Source organism: Anser cygnoides, chromosome 1, assembly GCF_040182565.1.
Source record: "Anser cygnoides isolate HZ-2024a breed goose chromosome 1, Taihu_goose_T2T_genome, whole genome shotgun sequence".
Taxonomy (NCBI): domain Eukaryota; kingdom Metazoa; phylum Chordata; class Aves; order Anseriformes; family Anatidae; genus Anser; species Anser cygnoides.
Genome location: NC_089873.1, coordinates 50,437,137 through 50,456,046, shown reverse-complemented (window position 1 = coordinate 50,456,046; position 18,910 = coordinate 50,437,137). Strand labels below are relative to the sequence as shown.

Genomic DNA, 18,910 nt, shown 5'->3' with positions numbered 1-18,910 from the left:
CTAGACACTATACAAATAATGGGGACCCAATCTTATTTTGTCCTCAGGCATTATCATAATAAGAAAAACATTTAAATTTAGTGCACTATCATAAAGATGTGCCTTTTCGTAATGAGAGATAGTCTTTGGTAGTTCCTACTGATAAGAACAAAGCAAAGGAACACCAGAATACTTACTATAAATAATATTTCAGCAAAATCCTGCTATTTCATTGCCTCCTGCAAGCTGCCAACCAATTCTCTTCATTATAAAGTGTACTTGTTTAACAAAAGCTTAAATATTATAATGAAATTGAGTGAAAACAATTATTCCAATGCAGTAAGTTATGACCTTAATGGACTGATGATCCAAGTGATAAACTAATATTGAATAATCAGGTTAAAGTTTAAAAAGACATATGACATTAAGAAACGCTTAAAACAAACCAAAACAATTCTGAAAATTTAGAAAGTAACTTTTCTTTAAATGGGTGGAGAAATGTCAGAGAATATTTTGATTGTTTGATGGCCAAGTTTCCTGTCTATGTTAGCAGTTACAGTCTTGTTCTCTCCATTGTGAATTGTCTGTGGAAAGTTTTAGATTGGACAGGATCAAGAAAACATTTAGAAATGCTATTGTAGTCATTCAGATGGAAAGAGAATATGAGCATCAACGATTTTTACAACATGCAACAACCGAAATCAATGTGACTCTGCTATCTTCCTTTCTTAAATGGAGGTATGAAACATCTCACCTAACTGTAAACAACCACATTGTAGACAACTCTGAACAAAACATGTTACTCATTTTATAGTCAAGGGAAGGAAGTGTCCTATTTTACTTATTTCCTCTCAGATGAGATAAATTGCACTCTGCAAGTGCCTGTTTCTCCCTCTTGACTCTAAAGATCATCTAGACTGAAAGCTCAGTTTAGGATGTTTACAGTATAGATATCTACATTTTGGCAACCGAGTCCTTTTCTTGGTGTTGGGTCTGTAAATGTGTTCAGAAAATGCACCTTCAGAAAGGCTTCATTGAACACATGCCCATCCATGGCTCCTACCGCACATCCCAGGCTTGGTCATGGCTTCTGAGTTTGAGGCAAGTTTGAAAAATGCTGTGAATAGGAAGGACAATCAGACTGGGGTGTTCAGCAGAGGAAGGAGCAAGGCAAGGATGGAAAATCTAGTGAAATGGGCTTGTTGCTTTTGCCACCTCACTCCTCTTGGCTATCCTTGCCATACCATAGGCTCTGACACCTCTTTTGGCTGCCACAGGCAGGATGACTTCCAGGCCTCTGGCACAGTGAAGTGACGCATGGAGCCTGTGGCCTTTCTACTTCTTTTGCTGATCACTTCTTCTGGTCACTGTTATGTGAGCTGGCTTTGGCTCAAAGACTTCAGGTGTTCTCAGGGATAAGTCCTCTTTCCTTGATCATCTGTCCAGCTGCAAGTTTTAGTTGACAGTTATTTGAAAAGCTGTCATAAGTACTCACCAGTACAAGATAGTGCAGGCAAGTGTTTTCCTCTTTCAGTAATGAAGGGGACAAAATACTGTGAAGGAATTTGCTTCCCTTTGGAAACTAAAATCTATTTACAGGTCTTCCTGCCATTTAAATAACTAATATCAGAGTGGTGGGTCATGGCTCAGGGGGTTATAGGAACAGCAAATTCTGGCTACCACTTGCTCCTTGAGAAAAGTAAATCTTTCATGTTGTTTCTCTTTTTTATTAAAAAAAAAAAAGTGTCTGAATCTTGTATAATGATGACCATTTGGAATTTTATCCTTTTTTTGAAGTAGCAGTAGACCACTCAAACACAACGCAGGAGAGGAAGTACTACTAATCTGTGTGTGTGTGTAACACAAAACATCTACGGTAATTTCTGTGAGAGTAAAATTGGTCAAATTCACTGAATCATCTCAGCAAAAGATTAGATGAAAAGGGCCAAAATATTTTTCTTCAATATGTAAAGACATCTAATTTTTAGTCTGAGTGTTTTGTGTGTGTGTGTGTTTATTTTTTTAAGATTCGCAAAACATAAAATGAAAAAAAAAATGTTTGGTTTCTGAACCAATCTTTTTCGACAAACCTAAATGGCTATTATTCATAAAATTGTACTCAGAAAAAGTAGAGACAGATGAAACTCTTTTTTTTTTTTTTTTTTTCCTGACCTCCTTGGAGACCAGTGAAGCCACTATTAGCTTACTTTAATACTGAGCTGAAGTAAGGCTCTGCCTACCCACATAGCATAGCTGTATTTAACTAAACATATTTCTATTACTCTACGTTGGATACGATCAATTATTTTGCACCTATGGTTTTCTGTGGCATACCATTATATCACATCAGCCTTTTGTTTGACATCAAACCGATGTAATGTGATACATAGGAGTTTTATCAGAGCTGTTTTAATTAAGCAAGATATTTTATTCACTTTGTGAATATTTGCTTTGGGTTGCCTGTAGAAGACCACAAAGTACAAGCACCTAAATGCTTCTAGTGAAACGTCAAATGGGGTATCCTGCACTCTGCTGATTAATTACATAATATTTAGATCATTTAGCTAATCTGTTGAATGCATATCACATAGTTAATGAAAGATTTCAATGCTCCAGGCAGACTTTAAGAAATGAACCATCATGTGCAGTACACAGTCTTTATTACTCATTGCAGTAATGCAGCATCCAAAGGTACCAAGCGTGAGCTGGGAGAGGTGCAAAAGGCATTGTTACCCTGCAAAAAATTGGCTTGCTGTCTATTTTCTTCTTACTTGAGGAGTCACACAAGGCAGGGTATATAGATACTCTGTCTTCTTCGTGGGGCAGAGACTGGTCTCAGATGTACTGTTGAGAAAAGTGTCTTTTCATCTCATCCATTTTTCTCTGGAAAGCGCTGCAGCCTTTAGAAACCAAGGTGTCCCCCTTGCACTGCTGTTCCTGGTAAAACTTTAAGGAGGCAAAAAGAATTATAATTCTTGCCCAAGCAGAAAAAAACTTCTGGAATGTGCTAGATTTTTTTCCTTCTTCCCATATGCAGCACTGTACAATGATTAGTTAACAAAGGTTGAAAAGTCGTCGTTATCATCACCACCTTATTGTCATGGCTTGGGTAGTACATTCCATTTTTTTTTTCCCCAGCCAATTATCAGCAATTAAAGGTATCAGTTAACTTGTAAAATGACTGTGAGGATTTTTCCATAATTCTGAAGGCCAAAGGTTTATTGAGTTTCTCTGGGATCATTGGAGAGAAAGAATTGCTCTTTTATTTACTTATTTGTTTCTAAGGAAAAGATATGGAAACGTGAAGTGGAAGCTTCACTGGACTCCAGCTCCACGTTGTTCCGTGATCATGCTCACTAGGTCTGAGCTGGAAGTCAGGTTTGTAGCAAAACTTGTTGTGAGGGCTCAACAGACAAGAAGGTTAAAAACAAATTAGAAATGGTAGGGTAGAAAGGCATATGGGCTGACAAGTCAAAAATTAGATCCATTTAGTTACAGACTGATTTAGTTGATAGGGCAACTCCTTGCTCACTGATTGGCCACACAAAGGAATGACACAAATGGCATGATGCAGATTGCAAATAAATGCAAATGATAGAATCTTTCTCCTGGGATGCAGCCAGGAGACTCCAGAGACACATGCCTCTCAGCATCTCTTTCACTGCTCTGCACTGTTATCAAAGCCCAGGAGCACTGGCGGTCATCCTGCCCTCGACTCCCTTGGTGGGAGGAACTGCGAGTGCTCTCTCTATCTGACTTAGCCAAAGTCAGCTGGGATAGCTAAGATCCATCTACTCCTGTTTTTTTTTTTTTTTTTTTTTTTAAACTCATTCTGGCTGAAGTAGATTAAGGACCATTTGCACTATCCCTCTGTCTGCAAACCCTCCAGCAGAGGTGGGAACAAACAGCTGAGGTAGAAGTGATAATGTCTTATCTGCTCCAGCCTCTTTCAAAGTGAATATCTGTTCAAAGCCTATGGGGTATGTAGCAAAAAAGCAGCATACATCTCCTCCTCTTCCTGTATGTGGTCAGGACCCGAGTTTCGTATCTCATCTGAAAGATAACACATCCAGGAGCATCCTGGGAGAGCAATTTAGTACTGAGTCAGAGGGAAGAGAATGAGTCACTGCAGCTCTTAGATTTTTCTTGGAAGTTTCTCACTAAAGCATTGACCCAGCCTGACACTGTTTAGTAGATGACATCAGAGAGACTAGAGTTTATGTTAAATTCAACACGGAAAAAGGCTAGGATCCCAGGAAACCAGTTTCAAAAGAGTGGTTAATTCTTTGTGGGGCTGTTAAAAAGTACTTAATTGAGGTATTTTCATCATGCACTTATGGTAAAAGAAAAGCAACCCCCTCCCCCCAAAAAATCAGAAGACTCTCTAACCAGAAATCTTGAGCTGTTAAGTAGTAGATACAGCATGTGTTACATTACAGACTGTTCCTTCCCTTATCGATGGTACACAAAGTGAACTCGTTATAATTGGATTGTATTTGGCTAGAAAAAGCTCCAGTCCTTTTTCTTTCTTTCTCTCTTTATTTGTTTTTTTCTTTCTCTCTTAATTTGTTTTTTCTTTCTCTCTCCCTCTTCCACTCTTTCACTCTTGCTCTTTCTTTTGCTCTTTCTATTTCTTTCTCTCTTTCATCATTGAAGGAAAGCTACCTGATTTTTGCAGTGAAGTTGCCTGCAATCCTGTGAAGGATCCCCTCATCAACAGAAAGGCATCAATGGCAGTGCCAGGTTGTCCTCGTGGAGTGGTGCTCTGATGACTATCAGTGAATTGGCAATGATTAGTGACTCACTGTTGCTCATTCTTAATCCAGCCCTGCTTGTACTGCCTTGTGGGAAGCAAATCGGAGCACATGCACAGGAAGAAGTCTCAGAGTTATTTTGCTGGCAGCCTTCCAGAAACCTCCTTTGCACTGTAACTGCCTGTCTGCTACCCACTAAGTTTGCCATCCGGCTGAAGATTTTCTTCTTTTCTGCTGCTGCAGACTTGAAGCCACATGACACAGACAACCATACATGTGCAGAAGCTGTGTTTGCTGTGTCTTGCCCTCAGTGTGCTACTCCATGACTGTTCAAAATGCAGGCCTGGCTAGAACGTAGTATGGTTCCAGTCTGGCCCATGTGCCTTGGATCACGCGAGTTCAATACAGCAGGACTTAAACGGCCTGTGGACCAGAATTTCCCCCACCAGCTATCACTCTCACATGGGACTGAGAACAGGGGACTGTAGAAGGACAGGCCAGGAAGTTGAGGGGAGTTAGTTGCAGAAGCTGAACTTTTAAGAACCTGAGCTGGTGAAGCTGGAAATAAACTAGCCAGTGGAGGTATCAGAAAGTCAATGTGGCTGTCTCAGCTCTCTCAAAATGCTATAGATTCTGTTCCTTTGTTACTAACCCTTCTGCCTCTGTTGCACCAATATATTTCCTGCACAGAACTGGCTAGAGACCATACAGTTGACTTGTCTGTTTCGTATAATCCCAGGAATACATAAGCAGCAGTGGAAAAAATCATTTTTTTTCTTTAAAAAACAACAACAAAACATGACTGTTTCATGGCCAGTTCCAGACCTCAGTAAAAGCTAAGCTTCCCATACAATCATATGCACACAATGTTTAAGCACAAGGATTAAGCACATGAAATTCAAGATAAAATGAATCCCAATATATTTTCAATGAACTGTTCTTTAGGAGCTGTAAGGAAAAACTAGGTACCTATACAAATGACAGTCTTTTTAGTTTAGACTACATATTTTTAGTTTAGACATACATATTTAGAGCAATAAGTTTCAGAATCTAAACTAAAGGCAAAGACATGCTTAGCAGCTATATGCTCAACAGCACTATTCCTGGAAAGGAAGAAGGTTTCTGATACCTGGAAGAATTTATAAAATAAGGCAATTATGTTCTACAATCACTTAGTAAGGGGAGTAGGTCTGTTAGGGTCTCTAGTCTTTGACTTTGTTTTTCATGCCAAACATATTTTGTCACATTTGTTCTCATTGCTTTGAGCTGTTTCTGGCATACTGTATAAGTTCTGCTTACTGCAGCTATACATCTTGAAAAAACATGAAGTTGTTTATATGCAATGTTTTGATGGATGGAATGAAAGCTGGCATTTAAAGGCACATTTTGAATGTTTGCATCCAGAGTTCTTGGCACACTGGTGCATCCTGAAAAAAAGAAAAAAAAAAAGGAAAAAAAGAAAAAAAGTTCTGCTTCAATAACATGAAAACCTCAGTTGTATTTAATGGGTGGCTCCAGATGAGGTGGCATCCACACAGCCACCTGCCTGCCAGGCACTCTGTCCAAGTGTCCAGGTGTGTACTAGATAGGGTAGAGTGTCCTCTTTGAATTGCAAGACACCTTTCTATGCCCGAGAAACAAATCTGTTATTCTAAGGATGAAGGGATACCTCTCAGAAGACTTTTGGACACATCTCTAGTGTCTTTAGGTTTTGACTGTCTTGGTTTCCCAGAGTTAAAAGGGCTCCCTGGCCCTCTGTCCTTTCTCTTACTGAAATCCTTGTCCACATATCCTTTAGGCAAAAGACAACTGGGATATGCTTTTTTATGCATACTAATTTCTCAAGCTTTTGTACTTCTGTTTCAGGAGAAAAAAGGACCGTTTGAATTTTCTGTCATCTGAGGGAGATAACATAGGAATGGGTTGTGTGATTTGCAGTACACATGGTCTTTTTGGTCTATGTGACATTGCATGTGACTCCAAGGACTATTCCTTGTGCACGGGCACATTTCTGGTTAACATATCTTATACTTCTGCTCTGTGAAACCAGCAGCTGGTCAGCAAGCCACAGACCAAGCTGATCAGCAGTGGCACAGTGTGTCAGAGTGGAATGGAGACCTTGGCTTTGTGCTGCATAACTGGGACACAGCAGATTTCATCACCAGGCAGGAGTCGGCTGCCAGTCTGGCACGTTGTGTGAGGTGTGATGGGTCTGCAGAAGGCTAACACTGCTTACCCTTGGTATCTGCTCAATGGTTCTTCATTAGCAGCTGCAGTGACTGAGAAACCTCCAGTTTCTGCTTTTGACATCACTTGCAGGTCACTGTTTCCTAGCACCAGTCTACGCCAACAAGCAAAGTCCCAAGGACGTGCTGTGTCTGCACTCCTCACGTTTGTTAGGGCAGGCTGTCCTGCTGCAATTGAAATCAAGGGCCAAAACGCCCATTGAAGTTAATGAGAACATGGGTGAGCCCACTTCCCATATGGTGCCTGTCAAACACGTGCTTAAGAAACATCTGATATATTTTTATTGTCATCATGTGTTTGGTATAAAGATTAAGACTTGCTAAAGCTTGTGAGTTCTGAGACTGTAGGCAGCAAGAAATTCCCAAGTTTTGTATAAATATCCAGCTTTATTCTTTTGTGAGAGAACCACATGCCAGCGTGAGGACTCATATGATTCTGGGTGCAAGTTAGAAAAGCCATCTGCTTTAAGGTACGCTTAATGCGCTCTGTGGCAAACTGTGGCTCCTGTCAGTGAAACATTTGTTTACATAAACCTACAACTTCGGGTCACTTTAAATTTCAGGTGCATAATTAAGATATTTAGGATAATTAAGGCTGACCTTTACCATTTTTTGCATTTCTGTGTTTTTTTGTGCAACTTTTTGATATCTGCTGTCTTAGTCAATGTGAAGCTGAACTATAATGCTATCACCTTTGTAGTAAAAGCATTATAATAATAATGCTGCTATAACAACAACAACAAAAAAATCATTCGAATGATATTTGATCCTGATAGATATTCTCCACAGATTAATGTCTCATTAGGTGGTTCATTTCAATTTAAATAGGTCCCTGAACTTTAGGTAGATGACCAAAATTTTAATATGACATTACAGTGGACAAGATTTATCTGTTACGAAACAAGCTTACTGTTTTATGTCACCTTGACTTTGAGCAAATGTATCATATTATAACTGAAATTGTTCAGAGTACAATGGAGCATAAAAGAAAAATGATTCTGAACCAGGTACAGGCACAAGTTGACTTTCATGCTTCCTAAGGACAGAGACTAAAGGAAAGTGTGAACCATTGCTGTTGTAGGTTTGCTTTTACTCCACAGAATTGTTTGGGGAGCCCTCCAAGACTTAGTGGAATGGACTGGACATAAATTGCAGATGGCGTAGCAAAGATGCAAAAAAAAAAACCCAAAAAGATACCATCCCACAACTTCTTTCTATTGTGGTTAATTCTTGACAGTGTCATCATAAGACAGGCCATTTTTTATCTTCTTTTGTTAGCAGTAACAGGATTTTTTTTTCTTTTTCTTTTTTTCATAATTTCTATACTTCCTATATCAATGATATTTTGCATATCGGTTTGTGAGTAATAAAAAGCTGATACAGAACAGGAATAGAACTACATAGCAGCTATGTTGTTTATAGGAAACCAAAGTGAATTTAATATAATTTATTCTACTCAGGATAAAAATCAATATCTATTTTGAATAGATAAGAAGGTCTCTTGAGCAGACAAAAATCTTCATTTACTTCTACTGCACCCACAGTGATTTCCCACTCTGCTGCCTGAAGCTTATTCTTCGCAGTTAATAATAAACATCATTGACTAAATGATGACTGCAGTTCCTCTGCTGGAATCACAAACGTTCACTTATGTTTTAGCCAGCGCTGTTCTCCCCTCAGTGCATTCATTCACAGCACACTCTGCATTACTACAGGCTCTGTTTGTTCATGGGCTTCAACCACAGTCAAACTCACTTAAAGTAGAACTGTTAACATTTTCCAAATAGTTGTGAAACACCTAATAAACCTGTATGTTCTCCTTGCGCTTCAGTTAGTCACTGCCTATTTACCATAGGGAAAAAAAAGAAGGACTTTGACCTCTAGAATAGAATTTCAGGGGCGATCTCATCCAGAACGTCTGAAAAATGTGTCACCTCAAGCCACTAACCAATTTAACCTTTACTGTGTTTCATACTTAACAGAGAAAACAATTTCCTCTAACTGTATCCTAAGGGTACTGAGGAGATACTGATATCACTTACACTGTATTCTGGCAGATAAGGTTTCAATTTCATCTTTGGCATTCAAAGAGTCGAGTCTAATGATACTATATAAAAGTGGTGATCTCTTCTGCATTGATTTCCAAAATGCTAATTTGGTAATGCAAAAGGTGAGTGGTGATAAGCTTCTAAAAATGGTTAATTTATCTCCTGTAAGTTTAAAAAACATTGGCTTGGCTTCCTAATAAATAGGTGACTGAGTTAACTCCTGGAGAGTTAACCAAAATAGTTGTTTGTAATCTGAGAAAGTCTGAAGGTTGTTTGAAAGACTTGTACATTATATTTTTTGAAATGGATTCGAACAAGCTCATAATGTGCTGTAAGTTTGTCCTCCAAATAGTATAAAATACCTGTAAATCCTGAAATACCATTTGAAGTGTTTCTCCAGGATATGATTACAAAGCATCCTTCATCCATTTTAAAAGTTAATGTTAATCAAGGCTTAACTATGAGTGAGAGAAAAACGCATCTGAATAATTAAGCTAGATAGCTTGTGTCCTGCTTCCATACGACCAAAAATATGCCTCCTCCTGGATTATTTTCTACTTTCTTGTAATCTAAGAAATGGTTTACTATACAGGCAATACAGTTTCCATGGTAAATACAATACCAAAAAAAAAATAATCCTTTCAGTTACAAATTTATTTATCTTCCTGGCATTGCTAGTCACATACCAGCCATGTAACATAATATAATGACATTCGTAGCTGTAGACCTGGAGTTGCTGGAGGAGGCCATGCAATGGTTGTGTAATGCCTTGCGTGCAGTCCTATGAGGCTGTGACTACTTGTATTGAGTCTGCACACTCGAAATACTGTACGTTATGTTTCTGCTTCAAGTAACTAATTAATGAAGGCTGAAATAATTAATGATGAATGTAACAGAAGTACAGTGTGGGGACCGAGGTTAACAAGTTTATCTTATTCCTTACCATTCATTATCTGTGCATCTCTGATATTAATTGAGTAAACTGTGAAAACAAGAATTGAATAAGTATAACTTAACACCTATGAGTCCCGCAATATTTCAATTATACTTTTGCCAATGTGAAAGGTGTGCAGTAAATCATCAATCAGACTACTGAAGTGAGAGTGTAGCAGGTAACACCGGAAGATTCACTCCCCAGGGACAATGGTATTGTTACAACTCCCTATTATTAAGCAGCAATACTATTGGAAGTACAGCAAAATAATTGTTTTATTTCAACCTGGCTGCTGATGTCATTCCTGTCAAAACAAATGTGAAAAAAATCCACTTGGGATGCAGACTTCAGCATGACTTCAGCTCATGCTTAAGTCATGATGAAAGGTGCCCAGGATATCTTCAAAAATACTTAACAACTCAGTGAACAAGGTTCAGAACCTGCAGGAATCATTCTCATCTCCTCTTCTAACAAAAATTAAAGAAAAACAAATCTTTCTTGTTATTAAAAACAAATATCCTAAGAGCATCTGGACTTTCCAAATGTTTAGCATGTGGATGACTCACCAACTTTATGCTAAGATACCATGCTGTTATTTCAAAACCAAAATATCAGCTTTGACATTTTTATATGTCGCACAGAGATCCGTAGTCTTTCTCATTATTATATATCATTTCAGTTTTTAAAAGTCTAGAAAGCATTAAGCACGATGCTGATTTTGAATTAAGGAAGGTCTTGTACAAAAAAGATATTTTCTCTGACAAACTCTGTCTGTTTGTCAAAAAGAATTGTATTTAAAAATACATTTGTCTTTTCTTTTTTGGACAGGCTCTCATATTAGCTGAATTGTACTTGTTGTAGAATTTGGAATAGGAGGAAAAAAGTTATCCATTTTTTTCCCCAGCTAGCTCAGGACTTAGAACTGACCAATCAAGATGGTCTTTCCAGGAATTCTCTGTTCACTGGATCTTGCTAGAAGACTATTGAAAGTGTAGCTTTTCTACCACTTCTTGTGAAGAGGCTTTGACTGCTCAGGAACATCGTTTATAATGGGTGTGGGAGGGAAGAGATGTATGTACTTTTATCTTTTATGTAATTGCAGATATCCTTGCTAATATTTTTTTACCAATGTAAGTGATTTAAAGGAGCAGATTGTTTTTTATTATTTATTTATTTATTTAAGAATTTTGTGGGGAGGGTGGTGGTGCTTGTATAGAACTTGAAGTATAAAAAACATTCTTAAGAATTTGCAACTGTAAAACTTCATTTTGGCTTATGTGACTACATATAATTTTCATGCACAATGAATATACACTTAAGTCCTCATTGTGGTCATGCAAGTTGTTACTTCGAATAAAATAGACCATGATTCTTAGCTTGAGTGGCCAATACTAAGAAAGAGAAAGTAATCTAAGCCAAGGAAGGAAAAGCGTGTTCCCATGTCACATCTATTATGTTGATAAACAAATCAAGAATAAACTCGCTATTTTTGTTCCAGTGATACATGGAGTTTCAGATTGTACTGGGTCTGGCTGAGACGGAGTTAACTTTCCCTGCTGTAACCCATACAGTGCTGTGCTCTGCACTTGTAGCTAGAAGAGCATTGGTATCACACCAGTGTTTTGTCTACTGCTGAGCAGTGATGGTACAGCATCAGGACTCCCTCCAGCCCTGCCAAAAGTCAGCAGGCTGGGGGTGGGCAAGAGGTTGAGAGGGGACACATACCTAAACCAGCCAAAGGGATATCCCGTACTATGTGGTGTCACACTCAACAATAAAAGGTGGAAAAAGGGATGGAGAGGGGAGGGGTCCCAAACAACAGCTACGCGTATTGAGGTCCTTCTTCAGGGATGTGGTCAAGCATCACTCCTTGGTGGGAAGAAGGGAGTAATTTCTTTCCTTTCTCTCTGTGCTTCCACAAGGCCTTTTTTTTTTTTTCTTCTTTTTCTTTTCTTTCTTCTTCTGTTATTTTATTTAAATTAAATTATTTAATTTTCCCTTAAAAATAATTTTAATATATAATAATTTTAATATATAATAATAATAATAATAATAATAATAATAGTCCCCAAAGATTTCCAGACCTTCCAGCACAGGGTGGTCTTTTGGTTGGTGTGATAGAAAGAGCAGGACTGAAGTATCTTCTGTAACAGCATCTGAGAATCATTTGGTTAACTCACCATAGACTGATATCTAGATGATCTCAAAATCAAGAAAAAAACAGGTATATAAAACTTCCTTCTCTCCAAATTTTAGTGCTAAAGTTGTGTTAGAAAATATGTATGTACATACCAAGTCCAGAGAGAATGACTTTCAGTGTACAGAGACCTATATCATGAATACAGGAATTAAGGCCTCAGTGTATATACTATGTGAAATCAGACCCTCTGGACTTGTGATATACTGCTTTTCATGATAAATTGGAGTCTTTTTTAACCATGTAGGTTTATTAATTTCCCTTGGTTCTCTCAACAGAAGGAAGACTACTTTCTACTGTGGGTGTATTTATATCTAGCACAGGTATAAAATGGTTTCTGTTTTATTAAAAGATATGATTAGAGCAGTATGACCCAAGAGTACAGAATCTGTCAAGCAGCTGCTAAATTAAATTTCTCTAAAGTCCTTGCTCTTACACACCTGAACATAGTTGTCCACAGGCCTGAAAAAATCAGACATAGATAGGAGGAGAGACCAGCATCCTCTCAAAAGGCTGCACCAGTCTCTGATTGCGTCCTTTCAAAGCAAGCTAGAACTTTTAGCTACACTTTAATGCAATGCATGGGCTGGATATGTCAATATAATCATAGTGACTTCATAATCCCCCTATATGCGTCCATTGCTATTTTCTTTGGATCTTTATATAAGATAATTGAATAGTCTCTCTCCTGGGGAACAATCTTCATTTCCTGAGGCCTAAAAATCCCTTTGCCTTCCTTACTCTTATTCCTGTTACCCATTGCAGTCCATTAGGTATACAGTTCCTTCTCAGTAGCTAATGAGACTTAAATAAACATACTGAGAGACGAACACGGCCTCTACAGTTTAATAAATGATGCTGATTCTGGTCTCAATTACACTGGTGTAAATCTGGAACAACACCACTGCTTACAGTTGAATTGCTCTAGATTTATATCAGAGCTGTATTTAGACCATAGATTTTAGTTTTTTAACCTGCTGGGACTTTATTACTGTGATTAAAGCCATTTTAAAAACCAACATATAAAGATAACAGATGAAGTTGTGTTCCTATTTTTTGCCATATCTCTGCATACTGCAACTCTAGCTCTATTTTTTATCTATTTTAAAACCGTACTTTTCCAATAGTTAAGGAACTGATAACATTTTACTGATAACTGATAAGATAACATTGCGTATTATAATTAGAAGACCAATATTTCTTTTCTTACAGAAAGCCCTTTAACTCTGCCCTTGAATTTTTGTACTTTTGTCTGCAAATAATGTGTAGCCCAAGTTTTTAAACATACTTTGCTGTCTTGTTCTTAATTAAAATGAAGTGATTTGAAAGATGGAAGAAACACAATGCATCTTAAACTAGTCAGAGGAACAAAGCACCGTTTTGTTCTATAAAGCAAGTAGTGCCAGAGATAGCATGATCACATTGCCAATGTTATAATGAACAGGTTGTTCAGAATCTGCCAAAAATCAAAGGTGAGTCAATGGAAAAAAAGACATTAAGAGGAGAGACACAGACAGTCAGCTCTCAGACAACACAAACATTTGAGTCAAGCAGCTTTCTACCACGTTTTTCCTTTTAGGTCAAAATAATAGTAAACAACAATATTCTTTTTACAGAAACTGAGTAGCCTTCCTATTTCCTAGTTCAGATAAACTATGAGTAAAAATAAATATACACAGTTTAGAGAAGAATATCTATGTGCTTTAATTCTGATGTGGAGGTGTTAAAATTCGCATTAAGCGTCATGATATTAACCTTGGTTGAAGCTGATTCAGCTCAATAATTTTTCTAGAAAATGCTAGAATTTGTTGAAAAAGTGAAATCTGAAGGACATCGAGGTGCTCAAGCGAGTCCAGAGAAGGGCAACGAAGCTGGTGAGGGGTCTGGAGAACAAGTCTTAACGAGCAGCGGCTGAGGGAGCTGGGATTGTTCAGCCTGGAAAAGAGAAGGCTCAGGGGAGACCTTATCGCACTCTACAGGTACCTTAAAGAAGGCTGTAGTGAGGTGGGGGTTGGTCTATTCTCCCACGTGCCTGGTGACAGGACGAGGGGGAATGGGCTAAAGTTGTGCCAGGGGAGGTTTAGGTTGGATATTAGGAAGAACTTCTTTACTGAAAGGGTTGTTAGGCATTGGAATGGGCTGCCCAGGGAAGTGGTTGAGTCACCATCCCTGGAGGTCTTTAAACGATGTTTAGATTTAGAGCTTAGTGATATGGTTTAGTGGAGGACTTGGTAGTGTTAGGTCAGAGGTTGGACTCAGTGATCTTGGAGGTCTCTTCCAACCTAGACGATTCTGTGATTCTATGTTGAAAAGTTATGAGGAAGCATAACTCTCTGGTTGTATGAGTCTTGAGAACATAAAAATGAAGTTATTCTAAATTGATGTTGGATAAAAGTAATTGCCATTCTTGATGAAGGGATTATCTTCAGTAGTGCTGAGGACAGGAATCCATACATATTGTAATAGTTACCCGCATCTTCCTGTTATAATAAGAAGAAAATGTGTGTGGGAAGGGGGAGGGGGAAGAAGATTAAAAAACCTGTGCAACAGAAGCCATTTGAAAGACAAGATTTGCCAACTATCGTTACCATAGTTACCTTGCATTATAATTATAGAAGAAAGATCTGTGATAGTCTAATTTAACCATGTGTGGGAAGTATCAGTGATTGGATGATGACCCCTGTTCTATGAAATTAAGAAAAGATGTGGCCTCTCTTAGCACATCAGACTCATGGAAATGAATTAACAGTCTCATTAAAAAAGTCAACCTATCAGTGTAATAATGATGAATTATGTTTATTTCAAGACATCTGGTCACATTTCCTAGAGAACTATGACTGATTTATTTTTTTTTTAATTTAAATTTTTATTTTTTAAGAAGAGAAAAGAATAACTGAATGTTTTAGTGTTAATTTTCAAACCCATTGTCATGTCATGTATTATAAAATTGTTGATGCAAACTCCTGCCAAAGAATTAAAGTACACTGAAAAATCTAGACTAACTTTAAGGACTGAATACTCATCTGTTTGTTAAAGTTATATATGCAGGCCTCCATGGATCTTCGTTCTTCCTGTTTGTGAACTGATCTTTCCTGAGACATGCATGATCATCTTCCTACAGCTAATCACTTTGGATACTTCTTCAACACGTTCATCTTGGGAAAAAAAAAGGGGGTGTGTGTGAAGAGATTTCAGAATAATCTTCACAGATTAAGAAAGCACACATTCTCCATCTGATTTTCCTTGCAATTCACACTGGCTCACACCTGGTGTGGGACTTGGACAACACACAAGTTCCAGGATGTTGCAACTAAATCCTTCATTGAATTCTCATGCTGATACAAACCATGGACTACTTGTAGATCATTTGCTTTGCCATTGTTCTACCGTTTCTCCTGGGGACACCCATACAGAGGACTGCACAAGGTGAAGATACATGCTAACTCATCTGCTTAGTAAGTGCTCGTAGAAATCTAGAAATCCAATGATGTGAATGTCTTGAACTTCCCCTTGTGTGCCTAGAGAAGAATTTGTAGTATCAAGTCTGTAATCCTTGCTAACAGGTTAGTTTCCTAGTTGACCTTTTTGTCCTTTTGGAAACTTCCTCCTACCTTTCATTATGAAGAGCCTACAGCCGAGTAAATTTTACAAGTGTACTTATATGAGAGGGGGACTGTTTTGTGGTCTGATTGCTATTGAGTCACAGCTGCACAGACACTATAAGATACTGTGCATATATTTACACTGTGGTCAAACAACAGATCTTACTATAAAATGGCTAATTTGGGACCTGCTAGCATCATAGTCATGGGAGTTTAAGCTAGTTGCCTTCAAGTTTATTTGTTTCTTGGACAGATTTTACAGCCTCCTTTAAGCTTTTGGTGGCCTCTTCTACCATTGAGATTAGGACATGAAATAAAGTTTAAAATTACGCTAGGTGTGTCTGCAAGGGTTGGAACACATCCCTTTTTAAACATAAAACACTCTGTGCTGTGTTGTGACTCATGCTTAACTTTCTGGCAGCTTGGCATTTTTCTATGGCAACACCATTACATTTTTATTAGATCTCCTTGTTTCCCATAGCTTTTTCCTGAGAAAAATCAACCTGGATGTTCTCCAGTTTTTCTACCCAGACTACCCATTTTTCTATCACCCAAATCATGGCATACCTGTGAAGCATGGAAACTCTATAGTTTTGTTTATTACAAAAAGAAGAGTCACTTTGTTTACATGAGGTGACTCAGAAATCTTGGCTTTCTGCTATTTAGGCCACTTCTGCTTCCTGCTTGTTTGGTTTTTAGAGTCTCATCATGGCTGCAGAGGATGGGTCATCACATCAATAGTTTTGCCCCCTCCCTATTCTTCTGAGTTTCTGTTTCATTCCCTTATAATTCTAGACTGGTTTCCAAATTTCATTTAGTTCTACATGAAAGATGCCTTGAAATATAACTAAAAACATCCCTATACTGAAATAGCTTTCTTTTCAATTCACTAAATTTTTACGTGTTTCCTCTCAAGTCAGAGAAAAACCCTTAGTCCTTTTGACATGTGTTACTTGTTTTCTTCTCTACCACTGACCCAGAGATATCAATTGTTCGCATAGTCCTAGTTGTGAGACAGATTTTTAGTTAGTGTAAACTGGAGTAACTCCCTTGATTTTGCTAAACTATGCCAGCCTACACATACTGATAATCTGACCTGTAACCAATTTGTTCTCTACTGAATATTCAATTTTCCTACACCTAGTATGAAGGATGAAAGTGGGAAGGAAATAATAAAATAGTCTTTTTTTTTTTTTCTCTGTAAAACTATTCTTATTCTACTCACATACTGACATGCATGTCAAAGAAGCCAGTAAATCTTAAGTGTATGTTTCAGGTCAGCATTTTCATCTTTTTTCTTCCTGGTGAAGGAATTAATTATAAATGTGCAATACTTCGTGGGAGCAAAAAAATATATTGATAGATTTTTTTTTTCCTTTTTCTCCGTAACATGATTAAAACAATTCAGAGAAGCAAACCATAACAACCTCACTATACTTTCTGAGTCTTATCCTGTCTTTACAGAGTGGCATTTATTGCCTGGGGAGAAGTTTAACTAAGGACTGGAACGACCCAAATTTTCCATATTTGTTGCATGACCATGGAGTATGCAGAATCTTTAAAGCCATCTGATACTTTTTCTGCACTTTTCTGTGAAGCCTAACATCATGAATATGTGAAAAAGATCTGTTAATTAATTTTCAGTGGGGGACACTAATGTCGCACATGCATGAATGACTGAATTTAAGCCTGTTAAGCCATTTCTTCAGGTATCAGCCTTGACTGGATATAGAGGGTGAGGGAACATTTCTCATTCTGATTACGCTCCATTTTACAGTACAGAAGTGTTAAGTATCACAGATTCTTCCGTGTTAAGAAAACAGTGTAAGGCTGTTAAGATGTAACTATGAATTGTCTTCATTTTGAAGCAGATTTTTCTTTTTGCTTCCACAGCAGTAATGCCTTAATGAAAATGAATAAACAGTTCTGGCTGTAAAGCCAGATGCTAAATTGTTTCACAAGCAAATTGTTTGCTTATGCAAGTGAGATAATAGGCCCTTAAACTCATTCTGCACATATACACAGTGCCTAGTATTAACATACTAACATAGGCTAAACTCTGTGGTTGCAACTATTTGGACATGTGGAGGTATATGCACAAAGAATCTTGCTGATTTAGTTGTGGTCTAAAAGCTCACACTGAAGACTCCAGCCTCACAGAGCTTTCTGATTTTAAGAATAAAAATTTAATTTTTATATGAATCTTTTCAAAACGCATATTCAGGATTTAATATAGCAATGCTGAAATGGGTAAGAAAAGCTTCTTACCTCAGTAGTTCATTGCTTCACTCTATGGGAATTATTATTAAACAAGTTTTTGCAAGACCTGAAACTTTTCTATGGGGAAGGTAACAGGGTCCAATTTTTGAAGAAACAAATGTTCTTTGAAGTGAGCCAATGTCAAACATTGAACACCTGGAATCTTTTTTTTTTTTTTTCCCCACTTCTATGTCTTCTGTTTCACTCCTACATCTGCAAATTTGAATATTCAAGCACAAGCTGAGAGTAGGAGTACATTATTTTGGGCTACTGGTATTTAGTTTGAAACTGTCAATCAGTCTACAGTGAGTGTACAGTGAAGAACAAATACTGCCAAACTCTGAAAAAAACACTCATTACTCTTGATATGAAACAAATTTATACTGAATAATATTAAATTAAATGTTAGTAGTTCACAAATTGTATATTAAATGTTGGTACATGTTGACTTCCTCACAGGGCTCTGAAGTAGTGAAAGCAAAAGTGCCCACATGGTGCTTAAGTAAAAATGGCTTCCCATGAATTCATTTTTCTTATGTTTTTCTCCACGTCAGTAACAATTTTTCTTCACTGAATTAAAAGAATGAAATTTTCTTTTGTCTTCTATCTATCCTTCACACAAATGGATTTAGACTTAATACTACAAAGCTGCACAACATAGTACCTCTAATAATGTAGGGCAGGAACATTTGAACGTTCTCAGTCAACTGAATTAACCGAACCTTCAGAAACTGCTGAAAGAAAACAGGACAAATTCGCCCATATCCAGTTGTCTATGTAAATGTGGTCTCTGGAAGAAAGGAAAATAATATGAAAAAATGTATAGGATACCTGGAAATAAATTAGATTTTCCAAAGCAATGGTGATAAGATATTTATACAAAAAAAACTT

At 37.6% G+C, this 18,910-nt stretch overlaps 1 protein-coding gene across 10 annotated transcripts in view; it reads left to right on the top strand.

Annotated features, from left to right (window-relative positions):
• The window catches only part of LOC106036886 (uncharacterized), a 221,985-nt gene that overhangs the window by 47,374 nt on the left and 155,701 nt on the right, over window positions 1–18,910 (top strand). For 3 of the 10 annotated variants that reach the window (XM_066995339.1, XM_066995331.1, XM_066995333.1), the window contains exons 2-3: window positions 13,951–14,137; window positions 15,195–15,613. The exons of 5 other annotated variants lie outside the window; for them this stretch is intronic. The gene's annotated coding sequence lies outside the window, so the exon portion shown is untranslated. The remainder of the gene's footprint in view (window positions 1–13,950; window positions 14,138–15,194; window positions 15,614–18,910) is intronic. 2 more of the 10 variants (XR_010830806.1, XR_010830805.1) reach the window with 2 other exon arrangements.